The sequence below is a fragment of the Aquarana catesbeiana genome, linkage group LG06 (assembly GCF_042186555.1).
Source record: "Aquarana catesbeiana isolate 2022-GZ linkage group LG06, ASM4218655v1, whole genome shotgun sequence".
Classification (NCBI taxonomy): Eukaryota; Metazoa; Chordata; class Amphibia; order Anura; family Ranidae; genus Aquarana; species Aquarana catesbeiana.
The window spans coordinates 345,352,177-345,375,820 of NC_133329.1; the positions used below are offsets into that span (position 1 = coordinate 345,352,177).

At 40.5% G+C, this 23,644-nt stretch overlaps 1 protein-coding gene across 12 annotated transcripts in view; it reads left to right on the top strand.

The window, feature by feature from the left end:
- Positions 1-23,644, top strand: part of B3GALT1 (beta-1,3-galactosyltransferase 1) — a 477,862-nt gene that overhangs the window by 201,157 nt on the left and 253,061 nt on the right. For 5 of the 12 annotated variants that reach the window (XM_073633978.1, XM_073633977.1, XM_073633974.1 and 2 more), the window contains one exon: positions 8,718-8,849. The exons of 6 other annotated variants lie outside the window; for them this stretch is intronic. The gene's annotated coding sequence lies outside the window, so the exon portion shown is untranslated. Of the gene's footprint in view, positions 1-8,717; positions 8,850-13,192; positions 14,982-23,644 lie in introns of those variants that run through there. One more of the 12 variants, XR_012245005.1, reaches the window with a different exon arrangement.

Consider the following 23,644-nt stretch of genomic DNA (forward strand, 5'->3'; position numbering starts at 1 on the left):
GAGCTTCACAAGTTGCCACTGGAGTCCTCTTCCACTACTCCACTTTTTTCCATTTTTCGAGGATGCCCCACAGATGCTCAATAGGGTTTTGGTCTGGAGACCTACTTAGCCAGTCCTTCACCTTTACCCTCAGCTTCTTTAGCAAGGCAGTGGTCATCTTGGAGGTGTGTTTGGGGTCGTTATCATGTTGGAATACTGCCCTGCGGCCCAGTCTCCGAAGGGAAGGGATCATGCTTTGCTTCAGTATGTCACAGTACATGTTGGCATTCATGGTTCCCTCTATGAACTGTAGCTCCCCAGTGCCGGCAGCACTCATCGGGTTGAGGTTAGGACCCTGTGCAGGCCAGTCAAGTTCTTAAACCCAAAACTCGCTCATCCATGTCTTTATGGAATGTGTTTGTGCACTGGTGTGCAGTCATGTTGGAACAGGAAGGGGCCATCCCAAAACTGTTCCCACAAAGCTGGAAGCATGAAATTGTTCAAAATGTCTTGGTATGCTGACGCCTTAAGAGTTCTCATCACTGGAACTAAGGGGCCAAGCCCAACCCTTAAAAAACAACCCTGCTCCATAATCCCCCCTCCACCAAATGATTGATAGAACACCTTTGGGGTGAATTAGAGCGGAGACTGCGAGCCAGGCCTTCTTGTCCAACATCAGTGCCTGACCTCACAAATGCGCTTCTAGAAGAATGGTCAAACATTCCCATAGACACTCCTAAACCTTGTGGACAGCCTTCCCAGAAGAGTTGAAGCTGTTATAGCTGCAAAGGGTGGGCCAACTCAATATTGAACCCTTCAGACTAAGATTGGGATGCCATTAAATTTCATGTGCGTGCAAAGGCAGGCGTCCCAATACTTTTGGTAATATGGTGTATTTAATAGACTAAAAGGGAGCATATGAGAGAAGTGCATTGTTGGGGTTCACATATTTTTAGGAGTCAGTTATTATATTACAACAAATAATTTTATCATTTGCAGTGCAGCAACTGACTTTTTAAAAAAATTTTAATGGCTTTAAAATGATTCCTGTGATTATTACAAGTACGATTTACACAGCGCATATATATTGTAAATTCACATCAGTAATAAAATGAATACATTGTAAAACCAGAAACCGCACAAATGTGAACATGCCCTTGTAGTCAGCATGACCCTAATTCTAATATACAGCAGTCTGTGATGTCTACAACCTCCAGTCAGAACCAGACTGTTAGATTACTACTATAATTATCTAGTGTGGTTGTAAATCTGCCTTGTTGCTATAACTAGACAGTGGAGAAAATAAGGCGGCTTTTGGACTGAGGGTGGTGTATGCCGCATCATACAGCTCCATAATTGGCATTGTTGTTTTACCTATTTCATTGTGAAATAAATTATACAGAATGTAAATACATATTAAACGGATTTTAGCTGTCTTTTCCCAATTAATACAGTCTGAAATTATGTGTGATATTAATCTGGACGCTTGACTGCCTCTGGCACAGGCAATGTCCACGAGAATGTCTCCCTAGAGTAAGTCACTAAGAGAATTTACTAAGATGTGCTGTCTAACTGTCCGTGAACATTATTTAGGGATTGAAATCTATATAAGTATTTAATGATTTTATAACCTGAACTGGGAATGAAAGACAGTGAATTCTATTTAGTATGTTGAGCAATATCATAATGGCACTAGAACAATGAGTCTTAACCTTATTGAGACCAAGGCCCTGTATATTCTTCCAAAATCTTTCATGCCCCAACAATAAAAAAAAAAGTTATATACTCGCTCAATAAAATATGATGCAAAAATATTTGAAGCCTCTGGATGGGGCTTTATGTTACTGTGGGGGGGGGGGGGGGGGTGGAAGTTCTGGAGGGGGTAAGGGGAATCTGTAGCAGACTTGGTGATTTTGTAGGAAATGAGATTTCTGGAGGGTGCTGGGGAAAACTGTGGGGGGTGAGGTCTAAAGGGGTATGGGTGTCTCTACAGGAGGCTGGAGACTTTATAGAGGGAGCTGTAGGAGCTGGAGGACACTTTTAGTGGTTGGGGGCACTTGGTGGGGCCTAGAGTCTCCACACACTGTGGGAGGTTGGGTGGCACTTTGGGCACTAAGGGGGCACTGCGGTCCACTATGGAACTTTGAGGGGTACTATAGAGCTGGGAGGCACTCTGAGAGGTTGGGGGATCCGCAGCTGAGTGGAGGCCTGGTAGGGAGGGAGGCCATTATCCAGCAACTGGGAACCAACGCACTTAAGTAAGAACCAATGAGTAAAAGCCAGTGAAACTAAACATATTTTGTGAATAAGTAATTAGTGTTGTGGTCTGTTCCCAGAGTCTAGTTTATAATAATGTGTTGTGGAACTCAGGTAATCCCTGATCTCAACCCAACTAAACAACTGTTGAATCAACTAGAATGACAATTGTGGGCCAGGTCTTCTTGTCCAACATCAGTGCCTTTCCTCACAAGTTCTGTTTTGGTTGAATGGACACAGATTCCACAGACACCCTCCAAAATCTTGTGGAATGCCTTCCCAGAAGTGTTTAGGCTGTTATAACCACAAAGGGGAGGCCAACTCCATGTTAATGACAATGATTTTTAAATGATATGTTAAATAAGTTCATATAGGTGTAAAGGTTAGTCATTTTATGAACTTATTTGAAAAATATTATAACAATAGTAGCACACTGAAGTTACAAGGACATCTTAATCAATGCCATATGTATAAATCAGGTGTCATCAACAGTTAGTGTCAAGGATGCCAAAGGATGCCCAGTAATAAGTACAATACAATATTGCAGTAGGCTCATATTTTATTCTCCTCTTCACCCTCTCTGAATTGTGTGTGTGACTGGAAAAAAGTATTTTGACAAAATACATTTTTATAATTGTCAGGGGAAAAGAACAGGGCCACATGCTTTATACCTTGGGTACATTTGAGCTCTTCAAGGCTGGATCTCATCTCTGATCCCATGTAAGTGTCAGAAAACCAATACCCACCTTCTTGTATCTCTTTCACTGGGTTTTTAATGACATTGTTTTCCTGAGAAGTTATTTATTCCCTTCTATAAAATTAGCTTGGCTACGGCAATTTTCTGAACAGCATTAATGAAAATAAGATGCAGGCTTTGGGCATGGGCTTAAAGTGGTTCTAAAGCCTTAAAGGTTTTTCATCCTAATGCATTCAGGTGAAAAACCTTCTGCGCTGCAGCAGCCCCCCAGACCCCCATTTTTCTTACCCGAGCCTGATCCGATCCAGTGATGTGATCTCTCCTTATTGGACAGATTGATAGCAGCAGGAGCCATTGGCTCCCACTGCTGTCAATCAAATCCTGTGACATGGGAGCGGGGGTGGGGCAAAGTCCCACTGTCCGTGTCAAGCGGGACTCAGGGGCGAGCACACACGGGCACCCCCATACAAAGCGGCTTTCCATGGAGGCACCCGTCGAAGAGGAGGGGCCCGGAGCGCCGGTGGGTTAACCCAGAAGAAGAGGATCTGGGCTGTTCTGTTCAAAACCATTGCACCGAGCAGGTAATTATAGGCATGTTTGTTATTTTTATTTAAAGAAAAAAAAAAGGAAGGTTTACAGCCACTTTAAGATTAATTCATTGGTACGGTAGTTTGAGCTGTTGCTATCAATGCTTCTGGGCACTTATCTGGGGGAATCATGTGATAATTAGAACTGCCATGTTACTTGAATAATTTACGGTATATGAAAAAGCAACTGTGGCTCTTTATATGGCAAGTGAAATAAAATGTTCAACACGATATGCCTTCTGAAGAAAATGTGTCTGGCAGTAGAATGATTAATGGTCTGTGCTCATAACATTACTTCTAAGATAGATGAGGAAAAACTGATTGCATTTGTAATCTTTATCCAATGAAGTTTTTTTTCCCCTTGAGAGTGAAGAAAAGGATGACTTGCCCTTTTGAGGATTAAGAAAAAGATTAAATCAGAATATGATTGTAGCTGCTTAGACTGTGTGTGTTGGGTTAGTATGACCTGTTGAGCAAGTTGCAAACTATTTAAGAAAGGGATTAAAATCATTTTAAGGTAATTCATCGCTATTAAACCAAGGTGGGCAAAATAATACTGAATTTCATAACATGTGAATTAATTTTTTGACTTAATGAGAACGTTAAAGCAGTATTAAATCCAAAAGCAAATATTTATTATATTGCAGCTTACCAATACTTAGATGTGATGGCTTTCTTTTTTTGTCTTTCTTTTCATCTGGTGATTCAGCCAGTAACAAAGCAAAATAAACAGAGCGCCTCTAAGTGCAGTATTGGTAAAAGTGAAACTACTGACAAAGGGAGCATAAACACAAGCATGATAGTAATCCTGCAGCAAAATCCAGGGGGTGGTTTTCTCCTAAACGTCCGTGTCTCTGAAGTGCAGCTGACAGCTCGTGCAGGTGGATTCCAGCATTCGCAGCCTATGAGAACAGCAGGGAACACAGGCGTTAAAGTATCCAGGGAATAAATCCAAAACTTCTCCCTCTTACATAAGCGCTTAAAGTACTCCACTATGGGGAGTGATCGGGATATGGCTTCCAGAATCCAAACAGACCATCAGTTGATTGATCATGGTCATCTGCAAAGTGTCTTGGGACACTGTGCTTATCAATCCCACCCTCCACAAATCTACGGTGTTCACCAAATCTAGCCCTAAGGGCCCGTACTGTCCGTCCCACGTACAAAAATCGGGGCAGGGGAGGCAGTACACCACAAACTCAGTAGAGCAATTAAAAAATTCCGGAAAGATGTAAGGTGTAGGTTCATACCATCCTATAATCTGCCCTTACTGCTATAATGAGCCTTATAACATTTACCTCATTAGTACACTGGTCACTTTACCTATATGTTTTCATGTCATCACTATATTACTAGTTTATACTTCATTACCATATTCAATAATTTTCTTCATGTATGTATGTTTTTCAAACATACATACTTTTATTCCCCTTGTATATGTGTATATGCATCCATGTAGTGGATCATGTGACTGGGCGGGTTTATCTCCCCAGCACACATATACCACAACAAAGATGGCGTTTTGTATGGCCTGAGGAAGGAGCAAGCATGCTCCGAACGCGAAGCCACCTCCTCTCACCCTGCACCCGGAAGTGACGTCATCTCCGATCGCCCCGTGTTCCCTGCTGTTCTCATAGGCTGTGAATGCTGGAATCCACCTGCACGAGCTGTCAGCTGCACTTCAGAGTCACGGACGTTTAGGAGAAAACCACTTCCGGATTTTGCTGCAGGATTACCATCATGCTTGTGTTTATGCTCACTTTGTGAGTAGTTTCACTTTTGACTTATCATTAAATGGTTTACCAATACTGCACTTAGAAGCGCTTTATTTCTTTTCCTTTGTTGCATTGCAGAGACTGCTTCTAGCTATTCACACTGGCTGCCCTTAATGCTGGTACATGGATTGCTCTCCCTCTTCATCTTAGAGACTGTTGCTTTGGACTTTGTCCCTCCTATTGAGAGACTCTTTTAATCACATTTATTTGACCTGTGTACACCTCCAGGGTCTCTCATCAAACGAGCGCTGAGTTTATTTCATGTCTCTTTGATTCAGCCAGTAAGTCTGTTGTTTTTCAATAAAACAAGCTCTTCTGCAGATTTATATGTTAGTCATGAGACAAACCATTTACCACTGACAGGATTACTTACAATGATTATCTTTTATTTATTCATGTAAATCTTTTATCCCAAAAGAATAAACTGTTGCTGTAACTGCTTGTGTAACTACAGTTTGAGTTGGAGGTTGGCTTCAGTTTGTTGGTGTATCTTAATCGTCTAGTACATCTAACACTACCCTACCCCCAGACTGATAATGCTGCTGTCTGAAGGTGCCCCCTGTACTCCTTCATCCCGGAAAGTGGGGGGACAAGCCTATAAAAAGAAAATGAATGCAGCCACCACATGTAAGGATTGGTAAGCTGCAATATATAACATTTTTGGTTTTGGCCTTAAGGATCCCCATCAAAAAGCCAATGAAGCAGTTTAACAGCCAAGTAATTAGCATTGTCAGGAACAGCACCCTGTGTATCTCTTTCAGCAAGTTTCCTTTAAAATATGTAAACAAACTATTACATTTTCATATATGTTGTAACATGCTGCTGTAAGTCATTTCAATATATTTAAATCTGCACGTTTCTAGAAAATAATGCCTGGTGATTCTGCCTTGAAAGTTCTTGGTTAGGCACCCTGTCATACTGGCTTCCGATGGAGACTGCAAATGGCTGTTTTGGCACACATTGCACAGGCATTGGTGTTATGATTAAGCACTGCCATCTGCGTGGAGCGCGTTAACGTTTTATCTCCTGGTGTTGTATATGCTTTTATTTGCTGATCACTACAATAAAGATTTTGGCATCCTTGCAGAGTGTGCAGCCATTCATCCATTTTTCCCTGCATGGTCCACCAATGTTGCCATCAGAAGGCCCACTATCAGAAACGCCATGCCGCTAGACTGGGTGGGGTTGATTTGATAAAACTGGAGAGTGCAAATTCTGGTGCAGCTCTGCATAGAAGCCAATTTTTTTGTCAAAGCTTAATTTAAACTGAAGTTAGAAGCTGATTGGTTACCATGCACAGCTGTACTAGATTTTGCACTCTCCAGTTTTAGTAAATCGACCCCCATGCGTCTGCTGGGTTGCTGCAAAGAGGCCACAGGAGTTAAGCAGCACAGATGCTGCAAAGGGTGAAAACAAATATTTTACAAACAAAATTTTTAACACCTTGTGCTTTAGCAAAATAAAATGTACCTTGCTCAGAGTTGGCATCTATTATATATGCACAGCTTTTGTTAAATCATGTATCTTTGCACTGTATATTGCAGGCTTTGCACATGTGCTTGTGGGCGAGGTTTACTACACCCAATTGGGGACCGGGAGAGAATGCTTGCTGGTGCTCCTAAAAGACAGACTAAGGCTACCGTACCATGCAAACCTAGTATTAAAGGCAGCACTCTAACTTGAAGTCCTCCAAAAATTATTATTATACAGGATTTATATAGCGCCAACAGTTTGCGCAGCGCTTTACAACATTGGGGAAGACAGTACAATTACAATACCATTCAATACAGGAGGGATCAGAGGGCCCTGCTCCTTAGAGCTTACAATCTAGAAGGAAGAGTCAAGTGGAACAAAGGGTAGTAGCTGTGGGGGGATGATCAGATGGACAAAATGAAAATACAGTTGTTTGGTGTGGGTAGGATAGGCTTCTCTGAAGAGGAGGGTTTTCAGGGATCATCTAAAAGCAAATAGAGTAGGAGATAGATGGACAGATTGGGGTAAGGAGTTCCATAGGCTTGGAAAAGCTCTGGAAAAGTCCTGGAGACGAGCGTGGGAGGAGGTGATGAGAGCGCGAGAGAGCAGGAGGTCTTGAGAAAAACGAAGAGAATGATTAGGTTGATGCTTCTCCACAAGTATACATAATTAACTCCATGTAATCCATGGCTCAACCTCTGTAACACTTCCCATTGTTCATTACGGGCATCAGTTCCCCATTACACTCTGTGTACTATGGATAGCAGTTTATCATCACACTTCATATTCTTCTATCACTTTAGTTGTGAAGAATGTCTGAGTAAGTATAACTGAACTTGTACCGGACACCACCAGCCCAGTAACCCCTCACCACATTCCCAGTGACATTGATTCGTATGTTTCACTTGCATACTAGAAAGCTGTACTCTTGTACATAACCTATGCTTACTCTTCTCTCAAGGCCTTACTCCATCTTCCATGACTCCCTGGCTGGGTCCCTAGGACACCCTGTGCCACAATGTTGGACCCAGTTTTAAGGTTCTGATCGCTAGGAAAGGATCCTAAGCACTAAAGCTCCTTCACTACCAAGGCCCCCTTCACGTTTGCCAAGTCACAGCTTCCCTGACTGGCTGACTGCTTATGCACTCAACACTAGTACTGTGGTCATTGGCAACAGCAATATAGCCTCCTCCGAATAGTGTAATTTCATGTTAGACATTGGTACTGCATCTTCACTAACTCGTCTTGTCCCCTTATTCTATCCTGTTTGTGTGATGCATGTTCACAGTGCCTTTAACAACTATCTAATTCCGCAGAATCTATGAAATTTTGAATTATTCGTTTGGAGTGGGCAGATTTTCAAGTCTAGTTACATTTATAAAATTGATGAAATGTAGGGTATGTGTTTTACAAGCTTTTGTTCATTTACGAACTGCTTCTTTCCCCATACTAGTCAAATGGAATGCAAAATCAGCCTGAAGCAGGTTGATGCAGATTATAAGGAGGTCAAACATAGATCAGTAGGAGGTCAACTGAAAATCAAATACTCCCATCAATGAACTGGGAAGATCTCAGAAGTGTCTGACACTGATGTCAAAAGTGAACCTTATAGCTAGCAACACAAGTTGTAAAACAACTGCCTATGTTTTTGGGTATCATTGCTGTAATGGAAATTTGTAAGTTCTGTATATAATTGTATTCTATTTTGTATGTATTGCACACTGCCCTCACTGTGCACACGTCACTAATAATGTTTTTAGTACATGTTTGCATTCTTTCAAGTCCTGATTAGAATTAGCCTGCCTATGTAATGCCCCTTGTGACCATTGTAATATTAATGTGATAACTACGTAATCATGTGTATAAAAACTTTAAATTGCGTCATAATAAAGCAGAACAGTTATTTGGAAAAATGCTGAGCGTATCTTTTGTGTCTGTTCCCTACTGCAGTAGTTATTAATTTGGAACCACTAATCAATATGATATGGTGAGCCAGCCAGGAGGGGCTTTACAGGTGACCCTGAGTATCCGAAACGAGGAGCTTGAGACAGTCTGGGAATTTCTGATAATCAGCCAGCTGAGGTAAGCCTTTTGCTTACTTTTGAGTTATCAGACTTCCTTTTTGGGACAAAGGGTACCTATTTTACTCTCCTTAATCGAACTGTATTGGTGGTTATATGTTATATTGTCACTGTCTACTGTCCATCAGAGTGTTATAGATAAGAAAGGGAAGAATAGCGCTGTTCACAGGTATATGTAGTACATCTGCTAGATGAAGTAGTTTAGAGGCAAGTGGGTATAGGCACACGTAGAGAAGACTGGCCAGTCATTATGGGCTTTAAATTAAGTAAGGGAATGAAGGGTAAAAGACCCTTAAAAATGCCCAGTGCAATAGGAGCACTATATATGAACCGAAGGTGCGGTTCCGCCTATACTGAGCCCCTAGATTAATGGTTAAAGTGGACAGGGATCCACAATGGGTAACTGGGTTACCAAAGTCCACAGGGACTAAGAATCATGCAGAGTAAACAGCTAGAGAAACAGCTATGTGAGCAGGATGGATCAAGGGTGACAAATAACACTAGAAAGAAAGGGACATTTTCACGTTAAGTTGTGAGATGAATTTGGGGTCAGGCACTACAACTAGTAAAGTAAAGAAACAGAGAAATTAGAATTAAAACAGAATACTTTATATGTTGCCAGAGAGGGAAGATGGGATGAGCACTATGGCTACCTGTCTGATCAAAGAATCATAGAAGCTAGAGCATGTGAAGTATGGTATTACAATACACTGGATGCAAAGGATATCAGAACAAATAAGGAAAGCAGAAGTTAAGCAGGGAAATATTAAAAGAATTAAAAGAAATTGAGAGAATGATATGCATGTGTTGTGTACAAATGGGAGAAATGTAAGCGATTTTAGAGAGATATTCGTGTATGTGTGTGAATGCTGGAACCTTTAGTTCTATCTCTTGTGTGTCATGTATGCAGATGTGACCCCCTCCTTTCTGCTCTCCTGAAAGAATGTGGCTGGGATGAGAGATCAGTGATAAGCTGGAAGGACACCATGCCAATTTCAGTTTTTTAGACAAAACATTTATAACAAAATGTGCCGGGGTTAACGAATCTAATGATAAACAATGTGATCACAATTATTTTTGAATCTGTTTTCCAAACACAAATTGAATATCCTTTGATAGTGGAAACAGTGCATTTAAAGGGAAATTGAGTAAAATTAAGTAATATGTCCCCCTTTAAGAAAATTTATCTGTGGATATATATTAGTGTGTGATATTAAAATTATCATTTAAGTATTAATTTCTAATATGAATTTAACAATTTTATTAATTATATAGATATATTGAAACTGGTTTAGACAACCTTTGGTTGGAAATGAAGTCCAGGTTATTGGGGAAATTTGTAAAAATGGGACAAGTTTAGATTAAGATAACAATTTTGTAATTTTACATTTATTGAGTGGAAAAAAAAGATTAAGATAAGGTTGTTATTTGTAATACAGCTGCCATAATGTTTAACAAAGCCAAGATAGATGGGATACATAATAAGTTTTTCTACAAGAATGAAATCTTAAGGGCTGATAATAACTTGATGTGCGGTCAAAATTTAAATATAACAGACCCATCACATCAAGTCCACACACCCTGTTAGGATAGATGCCACCTGCAGCCAGTTGTTTTATAGTTTTTGATGTGGCTGAGTGCTTTCTGGTCCATCATACAGATTGTTGGTCCTTTTGTTTTTATTTATTTTTATTTTTTCACAATCCAGAATGTGTGGATTGTGAAATGATGCGCTCCTTTTCCTTGTAAGTGCAGTGGTATAAGCAGAAGAATATTTTGGATTTATTGGACATCTCTGCATGACCGCAGGGTATTGTTATCATTTATTATAATATTGCCAGGAAAAAGTTGTCTTTTTGAAACATGAAACTGGAGTTCTTACACAAACAGCGTGATAGAAAACAAGCCATTGTAATATATTTATGCAAGCTGGACCCAGTAATGAAGGGTTCATCCCGATATATCAGAGCTGTAGCTTTATGCAAAGGTGCTATTAGACAAAGTTACAGACATTATTTTGGTCAAATATTTAATTCTTAATGGTCCCACACTCTGCGCAGCAAATATACAGCTAACTAAATGTCTGTCTAATGAAAGGTTTAAAATATGAGTTTGTTTATGTACAAATCTAAAAATGAAAAATGCATACATTTGAATCCAGCCACCTTATTGCCTCTATTGGAGGAGGCTGGAGACAAAGGAAGACACATGTGTTAAATTGATGACGTAGGAATTAGCTGCTGCGAGCCCAGTGCAGGACACACTCCCTGAAGACCCAGATATTTCATTTTTTGTAGAGTTCTTCCCGGTTTTATACTGAGGATGCAGTTTATCACCCAGAAGGATACTCTGTATTTAGAGTCATTGGATCCTTTTTCCCCAGCTCAAGAAGCAGAGCTCCATGTTTTAGCAAAGCCTGTGAGCTATAAAAAGAGTGTATATTTTTATAGATAGTCGAGATATCGAGAGCTTTTGGTTCCATTTGAAGGGCCAGAAGTTTGTTTTTACTTCGGCAGGTAAACCAATCAAGCATGCTAAGTTAAATTGATTGGCTGTTTTCAGCCTTCCAGGTTCTTGCTGAGGTAGCCATACTAACATTAAAACTCACACATGGAAGCAGACCAGGCGACTAAGGATGCTGCATTTACAGCCCCGGACACTTGATGGGTCTGTGCAACTCACAGATTCCACCCTAGTTCTGGCCCAGTATAGCTGGGATTAGGGCTGCAACTAACGATTATTTTCATAATCAATTAGTTGGCCGATTATTGTTTCGATTAATTGATTAATCGGATAATAACCTTAAAAAAAAGTGTGGTGTAAATTTAATAAGTAAAGTTTAAAAAAAATGTATTCTTAAAAATCTCTATGCAGTGGTAAATATAAATAACCAACTATATGTTTGGGGAGAAAATTCTTTAATCTACTCTGAGAATAAGACAGAAGAGATATACTGTATATACTATTGGAGGTTGAATCTGGTAAATATCAGACTAGGAGATCACATTTTTTATTTGGACCCCTTTCACACCAGGGCGCATGTAATGATCCCTGCCCCCTGTAATGTTCCCTGCCTCCTTGTAATGTGCCCTGTTCCAATGTGCCCTGCCTGTATGCAATGTACCCTGCTCCTACGTAATGTGGCTTGCCTCCATGTAAAAGTTTACTTTAAATGTAATTGTAATGCCTTCTATTACCTCCAGTCTATCAGCCTTCACTTTCTCTTGGTTTAAAGTTTTTTTTTTTTTTTTTAAACAAACATGTTATACTTACCTGCTCTGTGTAATGGTTTTGCACAGAGCAGCCCAGATTCTTCTCTTCTGGGGTTCCTCACCGATGCTTCTGGCTCCTCCTGCCTTCAGAGTGTCCAAAGCTACAAATTATAGTATAATGTGCCCCATAACAATGTAAAAAACTTCTGCCTTTACACCCACTCACTTCCTGCCCAGGACTACATGTTACATGAGGCATTGCTCCTCACACATTCACAAGTTCTCAGGCACTTACTGACATGTATGGACGGTGTACTAAGCTGTGTGTGCTATATTTCCTGATGTGTAAACAAATATTGCATTCTGTATGCAGGCCAACTAATTGGCTGGCCGATTAATCGATTATGAAAATAGTTGACACAGGGGGCAACTTCTTATGAAACAGGACTTTGGAAAAGGTGATCATTTATGTCTGCCAGCCACTCTTTTCCCTCCAGCTTGACACATGGACCGTGTCATCAATCACAAGCAGTCATGGCTGCCTTAGTAAATGAGTGTGGGATAGAGCCAGGGTTCTCCACAGTAGTTTTTTATAACATACCACTTCTTGTTTTACCTGTTACCAAAGGTGTTACCAAAAGCTGAACATCCCTTCCAGAGATTACAAAAAGATTTATCCAGATGCCCAAATCAGGATCTTACGAGTATGCATTTTGTCTGTATGGGCATGTTTTCTGGATGTCCAGTGGCAAATGCTACTGCAAAAGCCACAGTAAAAAGTGTTATCAGAAGTAGTTTGTAAGTACAGAGTGCCAGAATCTACAGACAGTAACAGAGGAAATCATTTTTATAGGAGGGTCCTTACTGGAAGTTTTGAGGTTTTATTTTATCTACAATGTAGCAGAAAAAGTAGAGTAAGAAAACTTTTGCCTGAATGTTTTCTTCTATTCTATCAAGCCCCTAAGGGGATGTTGGACTCTCTCCCTATGGGATTTGGTTTGGGAGTGTGTTACTCACTTGCTTATATTTTGTCTCAGCAGCTGAAGTCCTCCATTCGGATCTCACAGAGAATGTTGCTGATCTTTTAAGGTTTTTTGACAAACTAATTTATGTGTTTTCTCCCCAATTCCAGATCCTAAAAGTTTGGAAGGATCTAAAACTAAAGCCAGGTGACTTGTGGATTGTTAAGAGACATTTATATGAAGCGCACTACCCCTGTAGGAGCTGCTGGGTAGTTTGTTCCTTTTCGCCAGGCCAGTTGGTTCTATTACCCCCCCCCCCCCCCCGTCCACTTCCTTGCTTTGATGACACCGCAGACAGTCTTGAACAAATAACAAGAACTTTATTCTTTCCTTTAGTATATAGCAGAAAGAATGTGAACAAATCCTCCAGAAATATGAACTGCCTTCTTAACTTGGTTCCTGTAATGGTCTGCAAATCTTCTCCCTCCTGTTTACTACTACTTCTCAACTGCACAGCATCTCCAATTTAAGTCCTAAGAACAATAGGATTAGGATTTCCCCCAGGTGATCCTCAGCACCCTCAGTCTTTGGAAATACTGCTCCCCTGGGTTTGCACTCACGTGTATATTTGAGCGACCGTCCATGTTTGCCATAAGAGGGTCCTCTCCCAGCCCTCCTTCTGTTGGTAGTAGCAGCCTCTCCTTTTGTTGTTGCAGATTCTTACTGTTATCTCCTCCATATCTCCTCCTGTGAAGGCATGTTCCCCTCTCCTGAGGGGAGAGTTCTTAAGCTGCACCAGCTTCTACATACTGTCTTCCTTTGCTGTTCTCTTCCCATCAGCAAGCCCCTGGAGCATGTGACCCACAGTTCATATAGGCCTATAAGCCCCTGCCCATACAAATTAATGATAGGCTCAGGGTGACCCATACAACTAACTACATCCTGTTACAAATCAACCTGTCCTCCAGCACCTCTCACTGGTCATACAAGGCGTCACTTTTGACAGAATGCAGGTGGTCACACCCCCAATTCTACTCTGTCATTCCTCCCCACCAAAATAAACCCAGCCAGGCTTAAACCAAACAGGGTAATGTCTGGAATTTTCACATAACTCTAACCCTAACTAACTATCTAGCACACACCTAAGCAGGTGGGTGCTACATATATATAAGGAAATGTTTGGAGACTCAATACAGCATCTATTTCATGTACACTTTTGCAAAACTTGAAGGTAAAGTCACCTGGATCCACCCCAGACACTGCAAAAATGATTAAATTAAAGAAATCTCTGTGTTTGATTTGTTTCCCTCTTGCGATCACAGTCTAGGGTACTTTTTGATTCAATTACTGTAATTGTAAGGGATATTTATATTTGAAAAGTAGTTTAGCCATGTTGAAGTCATATTTGTCTTTTGTACCTCTTCCATTTTATGTAGAATTGTCTGTGTTTACATGTGCTGATAAGTCAGCATACCAACAATTAAGCTAGAAGGCCATTCTGGACTCAGGAGTGTACAGCCAGTACTCTGTAAATATGTCTTATCAATCATTTGTTTTTCACAATGAAAAGTCATTTTGTAATGAAAAAAGCTGCTCAGCTATTATTTTCTCCACAATGGAGTTTTTGCCTCTTTGGCCAGGACTACCTCCACGTAAACGTGTGAAGGTTCCAGGTTAAAGGGTGATAGCAGGTATGGTTAGTGATCAAAATATTGACCAAAAGAGGGGAGACTGTAATGGAAATTTGTAAGTTCTGTATATAATTGTATTGTATTTTGTATGTATTGCACATTGCCCTCACTGTGCACACGGCACTAATAATGTTTTCAGTACATGTTTGCATTCTTTCGAGTCCTGATTAGAATTAGCCTGACTATGTAACGCCCCTTGTTACCATAAACCTACAAATGTAATATTAATGTGATACCTACATAATCATGTGTATAAAAACTTTCAATTGCGTCATAATAAAGCAGAACAGTAATTTGGAAAAATGCTGAGCTTATCTTTTGTGTCTGTTCCCTACTGCAGTAGTTATTAATTTGGAACCACTAATCAATATGAGGATAGGAGTTTGCCTATCTATAAAATGTCCAGGTCATTGCGACTGTTTAGCACAGATAAACAACTCACTGCATAATCTGTGAAAAAAAACTCTTCTCCAGTCTCCAGAGGTCTAAGTATTTTCTTCTTGGAAGCTGCCATTTTGCTAATAAAACAGGAGAGAGAAATTGAAGATGGCTGTCAGTCCACAAAGATATGTTGGCTGGTCCTGTAGCAGTCATATGTTATCTGCATCAGCAACTAGGGGATAGATCTAGAGATGAGGGGTTTTTTTTAATAAAACGTCAAAGGCTAGCCATGTACTGAATCTATTAATTTCCTCAACGAGACTAAACCACATGGATAGAGGAATCTCAACTGCTGGCTAATAGGTTCTGGTAGTCGGCATTCATTCATTTTAACAAAAATCTTCCTAGAAGATTATCTGTGCATTTGCTGTATTTTATACATGCCCTCTATCAGTAAAAGCCTCCTTTGTGTAGACTTCCAAAAGCCTTGGACTGCTGCTGAATGCCACCAACTTGGATGTTATGTCAGCAAGCTCAGTGAACTCAGAGTTGTCACTCAGATGACACTGTATAGTATTCCCTTATGCCCACCCCCAGGTACATAGGTACATAAAAGGCTATGAACAGAGGTAAAGGGAGGGGAGTGCCAGCACAGCAAGTAATTAGACAATCCCAGATAAGGAGAGGACTATGATGTTAGAAGGTGGAGAAGGGCTGCACCAGGGAGCTGAACAGTCAACTTTTCTAGCAAGGTGAAAGGCATATTGCAAGTGATTTAAAAAATTATTTTTGAAAAGGTAAATACTGTACTTGTTTTCCTTTTTTTTTAGCTTTTTTTATGCGCCTTTTATTGTATTTTTTTTTGTTAGCAGCAGTGTATTTTCTTTTCCAAGAAGTCTTTTTTACCATCTCATAGCATCCAGTAATAAATAATTTTGTTACTGATCGTCAGTAATCAAAACGCTAATAATGAATGCTAATAAAGTATTTCATTAAAAAAAAATTGGGGTTTTGTTTGCCATATTAATTCTCAGCCAGTTTCCACATTGCCAGAAGGCGGTACACCTGTTTCCCGTTTTAATGTCACCTCTCTGCCTGAAGCCTCCTCATTGGACAATAAAGTATTATCTCCTCTGTCCAGCTGATCCAGGGAGCAGTAAAGCTGAAACATGAAATAGTAAAGCTGACTCAAGAAGCAGACTGATCCCCCTGGCAGTGGAGTGTGGCAGAGGTGTATGAAGCACATGACTGATTATACTAAATTCTAAATCCTTTGGCAGGTAAAACCAAAGACATACTGTATATGTAATTCACCTGTGTTTTGGCTGTTTGCCAGGAATTGTATTTTAAAAGAATTCCAACAACACTAAAATGTCTTAACGGCAACAGGAAAAACTAGGTTACACCGAAAACTTAGTTGTTGGCTTTATTTCGGTTCTTAATGACCCATTACATGTGAGAAAATCGAGAGTGAGAGTCTCATCTGTCTTTTTTTCTATGTAAAGCTGTCATCCTAACATGTTCCAAGCATTGGAGAATGGGGAAGGGAAGGGGTGATGCTCACTTGTACACCAGGCAGAAGGTTGGATGTAAAGAGTAGACAGTAGTGGGTTGATTTACTAAAGGCAAATAGACTGTGCACTTTGCAGTTGCTCCAGAGCTTAGTAAATAAGAAGAAGCTCTGCTGGCTTCCATCATCCAATCATATGCAAGCAAAATATGATTATGTATTCTTTGCAAAGTGAAATTTACCTAATTTACTAAGCTATGGCGTAACTGCACTTGTAGAGTCCAACTGCACTTTGCAAAGTGCAGATTCTATTTGCCTTTAGTCAAATCAAACTCTAGATGTAGTGGTGTCGCTCTCTAGCTATAAAGTACAGAAGGTTTTATAAAAATGGTGAACTATAAAAATGGTTGAACACAGTAGATGAAAAAAAAAAAGTTAACACATGCATGTAACAGACATCTCAAGTCTCCCGCGACTCGCGGGATACTCCTGCATTGAACGGCGGGCTCACGGACACCCATGAGTGCGGCACGATCTCCCGGCTGAGCCTGCACTGCCACTCAGCCTGGTGTAATCACAAACAGTGGGGGTGTCTCCCACTGTGTCAAGTAGCTGCAGTATTAACTGTTCGGTGGCTGTCCACTGTAACAAAGCCCCGCCTCCTCATCCATGATAGACGGAACACTGATTCAATTTCCCAGCATTGTATTAGTGTTCAGTTGACCGTCTATCATGGATGAGGAGGCGGGGCTTTGTTACAGTGGACAGCCGCCGAACAGTTAAGACTGCAGCTACATGACACAGCGGGAGACACCCATTGTGTGTAATCAAGGTACTGGCGAGGCTGCAGACGGGCACTGATGAGAATACAGATGGGCACAGTGAGGCTGCATTGTTGGCACAGTGAGGCTGCAGATGGGCACAGTGACACTGCAGATGGGCACTGATGAGGATACAGATGGGCACAGTGAGACTGCATTGTTGACACTAATGAGGCTGCATTGATGGGCACTGACGAGGCTGCATTGTTGGCACAGTGAGGCTGAAGATGGGCACAGTGAGGCTGCAGTGTTGGCACTGATGAGGCTGCAAATGATCACAGTGAGGCTGCATTGTTGGCACATTGAGGCTGTATTGTTGGCACTGATGAGGCTGCAGATGGGCACAGTGAGGCTGCATTGATGGGCACAGTGAGGCTGCATTGATGGGCACAGTGAGGTTGCATTGTTGGTGTGACACAACATTATCTTTTAAAGTATTATTTTATTATGGCATTATATTATTAATTATCTTTAAGGTATTATTTTATTATAGTATTTTATTATGAATGGGGGGGGGGGGGGGGTTTGTCGGCATGGAGCGTGACCTCCCTTTTTTGCAGGTTGGGATGTCTGATGTAATTCTGTGTGTGTTTGTCTGTATGCGTGTATGAGTGTATAGAGAGAGGCAGTGTTGCACCATGGAGAGCATTTTATTGCTCATACAAATATGACAGCATGTAGCAACAATTTAAGCATCCCTGCCTTTTCTCCACCTGGCAGTGATGCCTGAAAATTGCTACATGCTGTCAGTTTTTTATGAGCAATAGTAAGCTCTGTATGATACGTGCAACCCTTTGTATTCATATTCATCAGGTGGTTTGCTGGGAATTCAACAGGTCGTGTGCATGGACATTTACATTTATATTGCTTTGGTACTGTCTGCCCAATTTTGTATGTTAGTATGATGTGTGCATGTGTATATACAGTGTGTATATATGTGTGTATATATATATATATATATATATATATACACATTTTTATTTATTATAGGTACTTATATACCGCTATAAATTTACGCAGCACTTTACATATATATTGTGCATTCACATCAGAGTCCCTGCACTCAAGGAACTTACAATCTAAGGATCTAAGGTCCCTAATTCATATTCATACATACATATACTAGGGCCAATTTAGACAGGAGCCAATTAACTTACCAGCACGTCTTTGGAGTGTAGGAGGAAGCTGGAGTACCCAGAGGAAACCCACACATGCTATATAAACCCATACACATACTTTGTCCACACCACAACAAAACCATACTTCAAGCCTATCCTGATTTCCTAACTTCATTGCCTTAGGCAGGCCATGCACGGTGCAAATTTCACGATTCCCCCATTAACACAGACAGTGCTGACAGGGGAATCCCTCCTGCCGCGCAATTGTCTGCTCCCAGCATTTGTAATTGTAACCACTTTTTTTGTAAACTCTAAAAACTTCAACAAAAACTTTTTAAAAACAATTGAAACAGAAATGTATTTTCATATATAATTTTTCAGTTTCGCTTTAAACCATCAGGTGGGGCTTTAGGCTCCTTTTTTTTACTTTTTCTAGTATAACTTTTGCTGGATAAAGCCAGTTGTTATTTCTGCTTAATACAGTACATCAAGCAGCTGTTTACAAACCCATGTGAATAAGACTTCATGTACACATAGCCTACTTTGACCGCTAGCCACAGGAAAATGCAAAATGCTGCAAAATTTCACAGCGATTTTGCTGCGGTTTGCATTTTCCAGGGGCCAGTGGCCAAAACGTTCCTTTACTAAACACGATTCTTCCGCGTTAAGGAGAGGGCAGTTGGGGGAGTTTTAAGCACCCCTAACTGCATCAGCTCCTAAACGCTGCTAAAAGCGTACATTGGCAAATAAAGTGCCAAAAACGACTAAACTCAAGTTTAGGAACTGTAGCCTATAGGAAGCCTAATGCCCTGTACACACGACCGGTTTTCCCTTGGGAATAAACTCTGAAGGTTTTTCCGACGGAGTTCCGATGGAATTCCGCTGAGACTGTCTTGTGTAAACACGATCACACCAAAGTCCGACTGTCAAGAATGCGGTGATGTACAACATGTACGACGGGACTAGAAAAAGGAAGTTCAATAGCCAGTAGCCAATAGCTTCCATCCCGTACTTGCTTCAGAGCATGCGTCGTTTTTGGTACGTCGGCACAGCATACAGACGAGCGGTTTTCCCGATAGGAGTTGGTTCCGTCAGAAATGTTTAGAACTTGTTTTCTTTCTAGGTCCGTCAGAATTTTCTACATAAAAAGTCCGATGAGGCCTACACACGATCGGAATTTACGATGAAAAGCTCCCGTCGGACTTTTTCTGTCGGACATTCCACTTGTGTGTACTGGGCATATCTCCCACTCACTCCCCTCTCGTCAAGTGACTTCGTCCATTAGCATGTCTAAATGGATGTTACAGATGCTGTGCTCTCCTTAGAAACCACTGGAAATCTTTTGTTACATGGTTATTTGAGGTGATTGTAGCCGTATTAGTGCAATTGTGACAGAGAAAATTGAATACTGTCCGTGATAATTTTTTTACTGGCCTAAATAGATATTGGTTTCCTCACCCATTATACTACAGTTTTATGACCCCCCTCTGTGACCATCATCCCCCCCACTCCAGTCTATAGCTTTCCCTCTGTCTTATCTCACTTGCTGATAGCCTTATTACCATTGCCATACACATTGATTTGTATGTATTTCTTTTTCTTTTTCCTTTACCTCAGAGATTTTTTTTTTTTTTTTTTTGTTTTGTTTTAACATTTTGCCTTCTGCTAAAACTTTAGTGAATCAGTACTGCTTGGACCTTGAAGAAGGGGACACACCCCAAAAGCTCTTCCATGAAAAATTATATGTTAGTGCAAATAGAAAAAGTATCACGGACAGTACTCAATTTTCTATGGTTATTTGTGAAACAAAGATTGTATAGAAAAAGTAGTAAGATATCAAGCATCAGAGTACGAATGTATAAACTCCAATAAAAAATTTTAATGAAATTGACTATTATCCACTATATTTTCCCTTTAAAAGACGCCTTCATAAAATAAAGTAAGATGCCAATCATATGATTGGCATGGAAGTGAAACAACGGCCAGTTTATCAGTTCCCCTTGACAGCACAATCTCTCCTGCAAGATCTCACCTGTAATTGCTATTTATCATTCTAAATATAACTGATTTATTCAGTGCCATTACTATTTATGTGCGGTGAGCATGCGTTAGCTCTTCTGGGAAAGTCAGCTTTGAAAGTTAATATATGGAATTTTCCTGCAGATCAGTATAACAGCAGGAGCCAAGAAAACATCAAATCAAAGCATTATAGCCCTGGTTTGATTTGTATGAGAACAGGAAAGAATAAAAGCAGAAAATAAAATTAAAGCTCAAAATAACATCCCATATTGTTTTGCATGAACCTGACCTCAAAGCGTCACAGGCATCTTATTGATGAATTCAGTACATTCCAATTAACGGGATCAAACATCAGAGCGATCTCTATGCTTGAGCTAAACCAGTAGGAAATAATTGAGTGGTTCATGCAGCCTGTGTTTGCCCTTGCTGAGATTTTTGCTTCATCAAATCTGTACTGTAAGAAGAAAAGGTTCTCCTTTTGTTATCCGGCGCTAGCCAAAGTTTTCATGTGTTCTGTGTAATTAAGAACAGTCTCTTTGTTATGACCTAATAACAAAGGATTGTGAGGTACGCTACATTAAAAACAAGAAATCCTAAACCCAGTAGAGTCTGGCTAATGGGTACATGGCGTTATTGGCAGGTTCAGAGATTGCTATAATGATAAGTTGGGCATACGCTTAAAATTATTATTGCTAGAAGCATAATATGTGACAGTTTTTCTATTGTGCTAAGACCAGTATTTTCTTGTAAGTTGTCAAACAAGCTGGGAACTTGAGTTTAGTTTTCTGTTGATCATGATCTGTGGTTGAGTAGCTGATCATTGTTTTTCAATATCAGCATCTCCATGCTGTGATATTTCTGCATGGGATGGATCACACTTGCTACCGTTGCTTCAGTTTTGGGATACGTATGTTGGGTTTAGAGCTAAATTCTTGATTGAGTTACTGGATTAAAGTTGAGTGTTAGGATTAAAAGATAAGTTCACATTTGGGAACATGTTACATGTTCCACCCAGTTTTACAGTGAAACATGTAATGTATTCCCAGTGCTGCAGCCACCGCCCGCTGCCCCCCTTCTCCCTCACTGTGGCAGCAGTATGGGGATAAGTTCCCCGTACTAGCTGTCACTTTTTGAAAGCAGCACAGCCTTGCAGAGCTCCGCCCATGCGGCCATGTTATTCAGACACAGAGCTCTGTGTCTGAATGAACAACAAGTCCCAACAGACTTAGCGGCTGTCAGCTTGTAGTTCTCAATTAACTACATAGGGGCGGTGGAGCGCTGTGGTAGTTCATTGAGTCTTCCTGTCAGAGAGTATCGGCTTCCTCGTACAGGATGTATGGGTAAGCAGATACACTCACAGTGTGCAGGAGACCTACATCCGCGACCTGCTGACCGCTGGTGCAATGCTTTGCAGGCTCCTAATATAAAAAATAATAAATGCATTTTTTTTAACCTGCAATTATTATTTTTTTGTACACAGGTGAACTTATCCTTTAAAGTGTAGCTGAAGACAAAACTCATAAGTGCCATCTAATGGTCATCGTGCAGTATTTATTCAAAGAGGAAATTCACTCAAAAATAAAGTACTGCTGATTTGCTCCCTATCCCCAGCCTGTAACTAAGTTAGTTTAGTTTTTTAGTTTAGGGGGGAGGGGGAGCGAGTACAAATTTTTATAGGTTCTTGAAATAGTAGAATATGGCTGGAAAGTCCTCAATATGTAAGGCACTTCATCCCAATATTGTTAAGAACTAATGGGTAGAGATAGGGAGAGGGGATTATAACGGTGCCAAAAAATGATAGTTTCTGCAAAAAATACATAAAAATTTATTTTATTTTAAACATTGTTAAAAAACATCAACATGAAATTCATTTAAATACCTGGGTGCATAAACAAAAACAACACAGAGCAATATGTAATAAGAACCCCCCCAAGATGTTGTAAGGCCAGTATAGGTTACAGGTAATCAAATCCTACGTGTTTCGCCAAGGCATTGGCCTCCTCAGGGAAAAATGAATTAACCTGTGCAAAAATGTAGACTCTAAATAGAAAAAAGAAGAAAAACCATAAAGTATATGTTCTATTGAAGATAGAACACATACTGAATGCGTGACATGGTTAAAAATTACCCCCCATGACCGGCATCCCCAACACATCCCTCTGATATACCTACCCCTTGGTTCCCGACGAATGTTGGGGCAAGGAACCCCAAAGTGATCAGCAGTCCTGCACCGCAACTATATGTGGCTGCAGGGGGCTAACAAGGACCTAGCAATCAGAAAAAGAGAATATTATCAATATATATTTTTTTACTTCCTTGCCCCAACATTCGTCGGGAACCAAGGGGTAGGTATATCAGAGGGATGTGTTGGGGATGCCGGTCATGGGGGGTAATTTTTAACCATGTCACGCATTCAATGATTAAACTAAAACAAATATAAACTATTGTCCTGTATCTTCAATAGAACATATACTTTATGTTTTTTCTTCTTTTTTCTATTTAGAGTCTACATTTTTGCACAGGTTAAATCATTTTTCCCTGAGGAAGCCAATGCCTTGGCGAAACATGTAGGATTTGATTACCTGTAACCTATACTGGCCTTACAACAGCTTAGCGGGTTCTTATTACATATTGCTCTGTGTTGTTTTTGTTTATGCACCCATGTATTTAAATGAATTTCATGTTCATGTTTTTTAACAATGTTTAAAATAAAATAATTTTCTATGTATTTTTTGCAGAAACTATAATTTTTTGGCACCGTTATAATCCCCTGTCCCTATCTCTACCCATTAGTGCTTAACACTTTTTATAGGTACTTGTTCCCATCATAATTCTTGCCTAGGCGAGGATGATTATGCTTGTCCTGCCCCCTCCCCTCCTGCAGCCTCCTGGAACACCTCACATAACCCAGGGGGCATCAGGACCATTCAGAGTGCTGAGCAAGTTCATGCTTATATAGTGGGGAGCTGACTGTGGCTCCTTAGACAGCCTCAGCCAACAACCATACCCAAGATGGCAATGCCAAGGAACCACGGTGGTAAGAAGTACCAACTTTAGGAAATCCACACTGAACTGCAGGCAC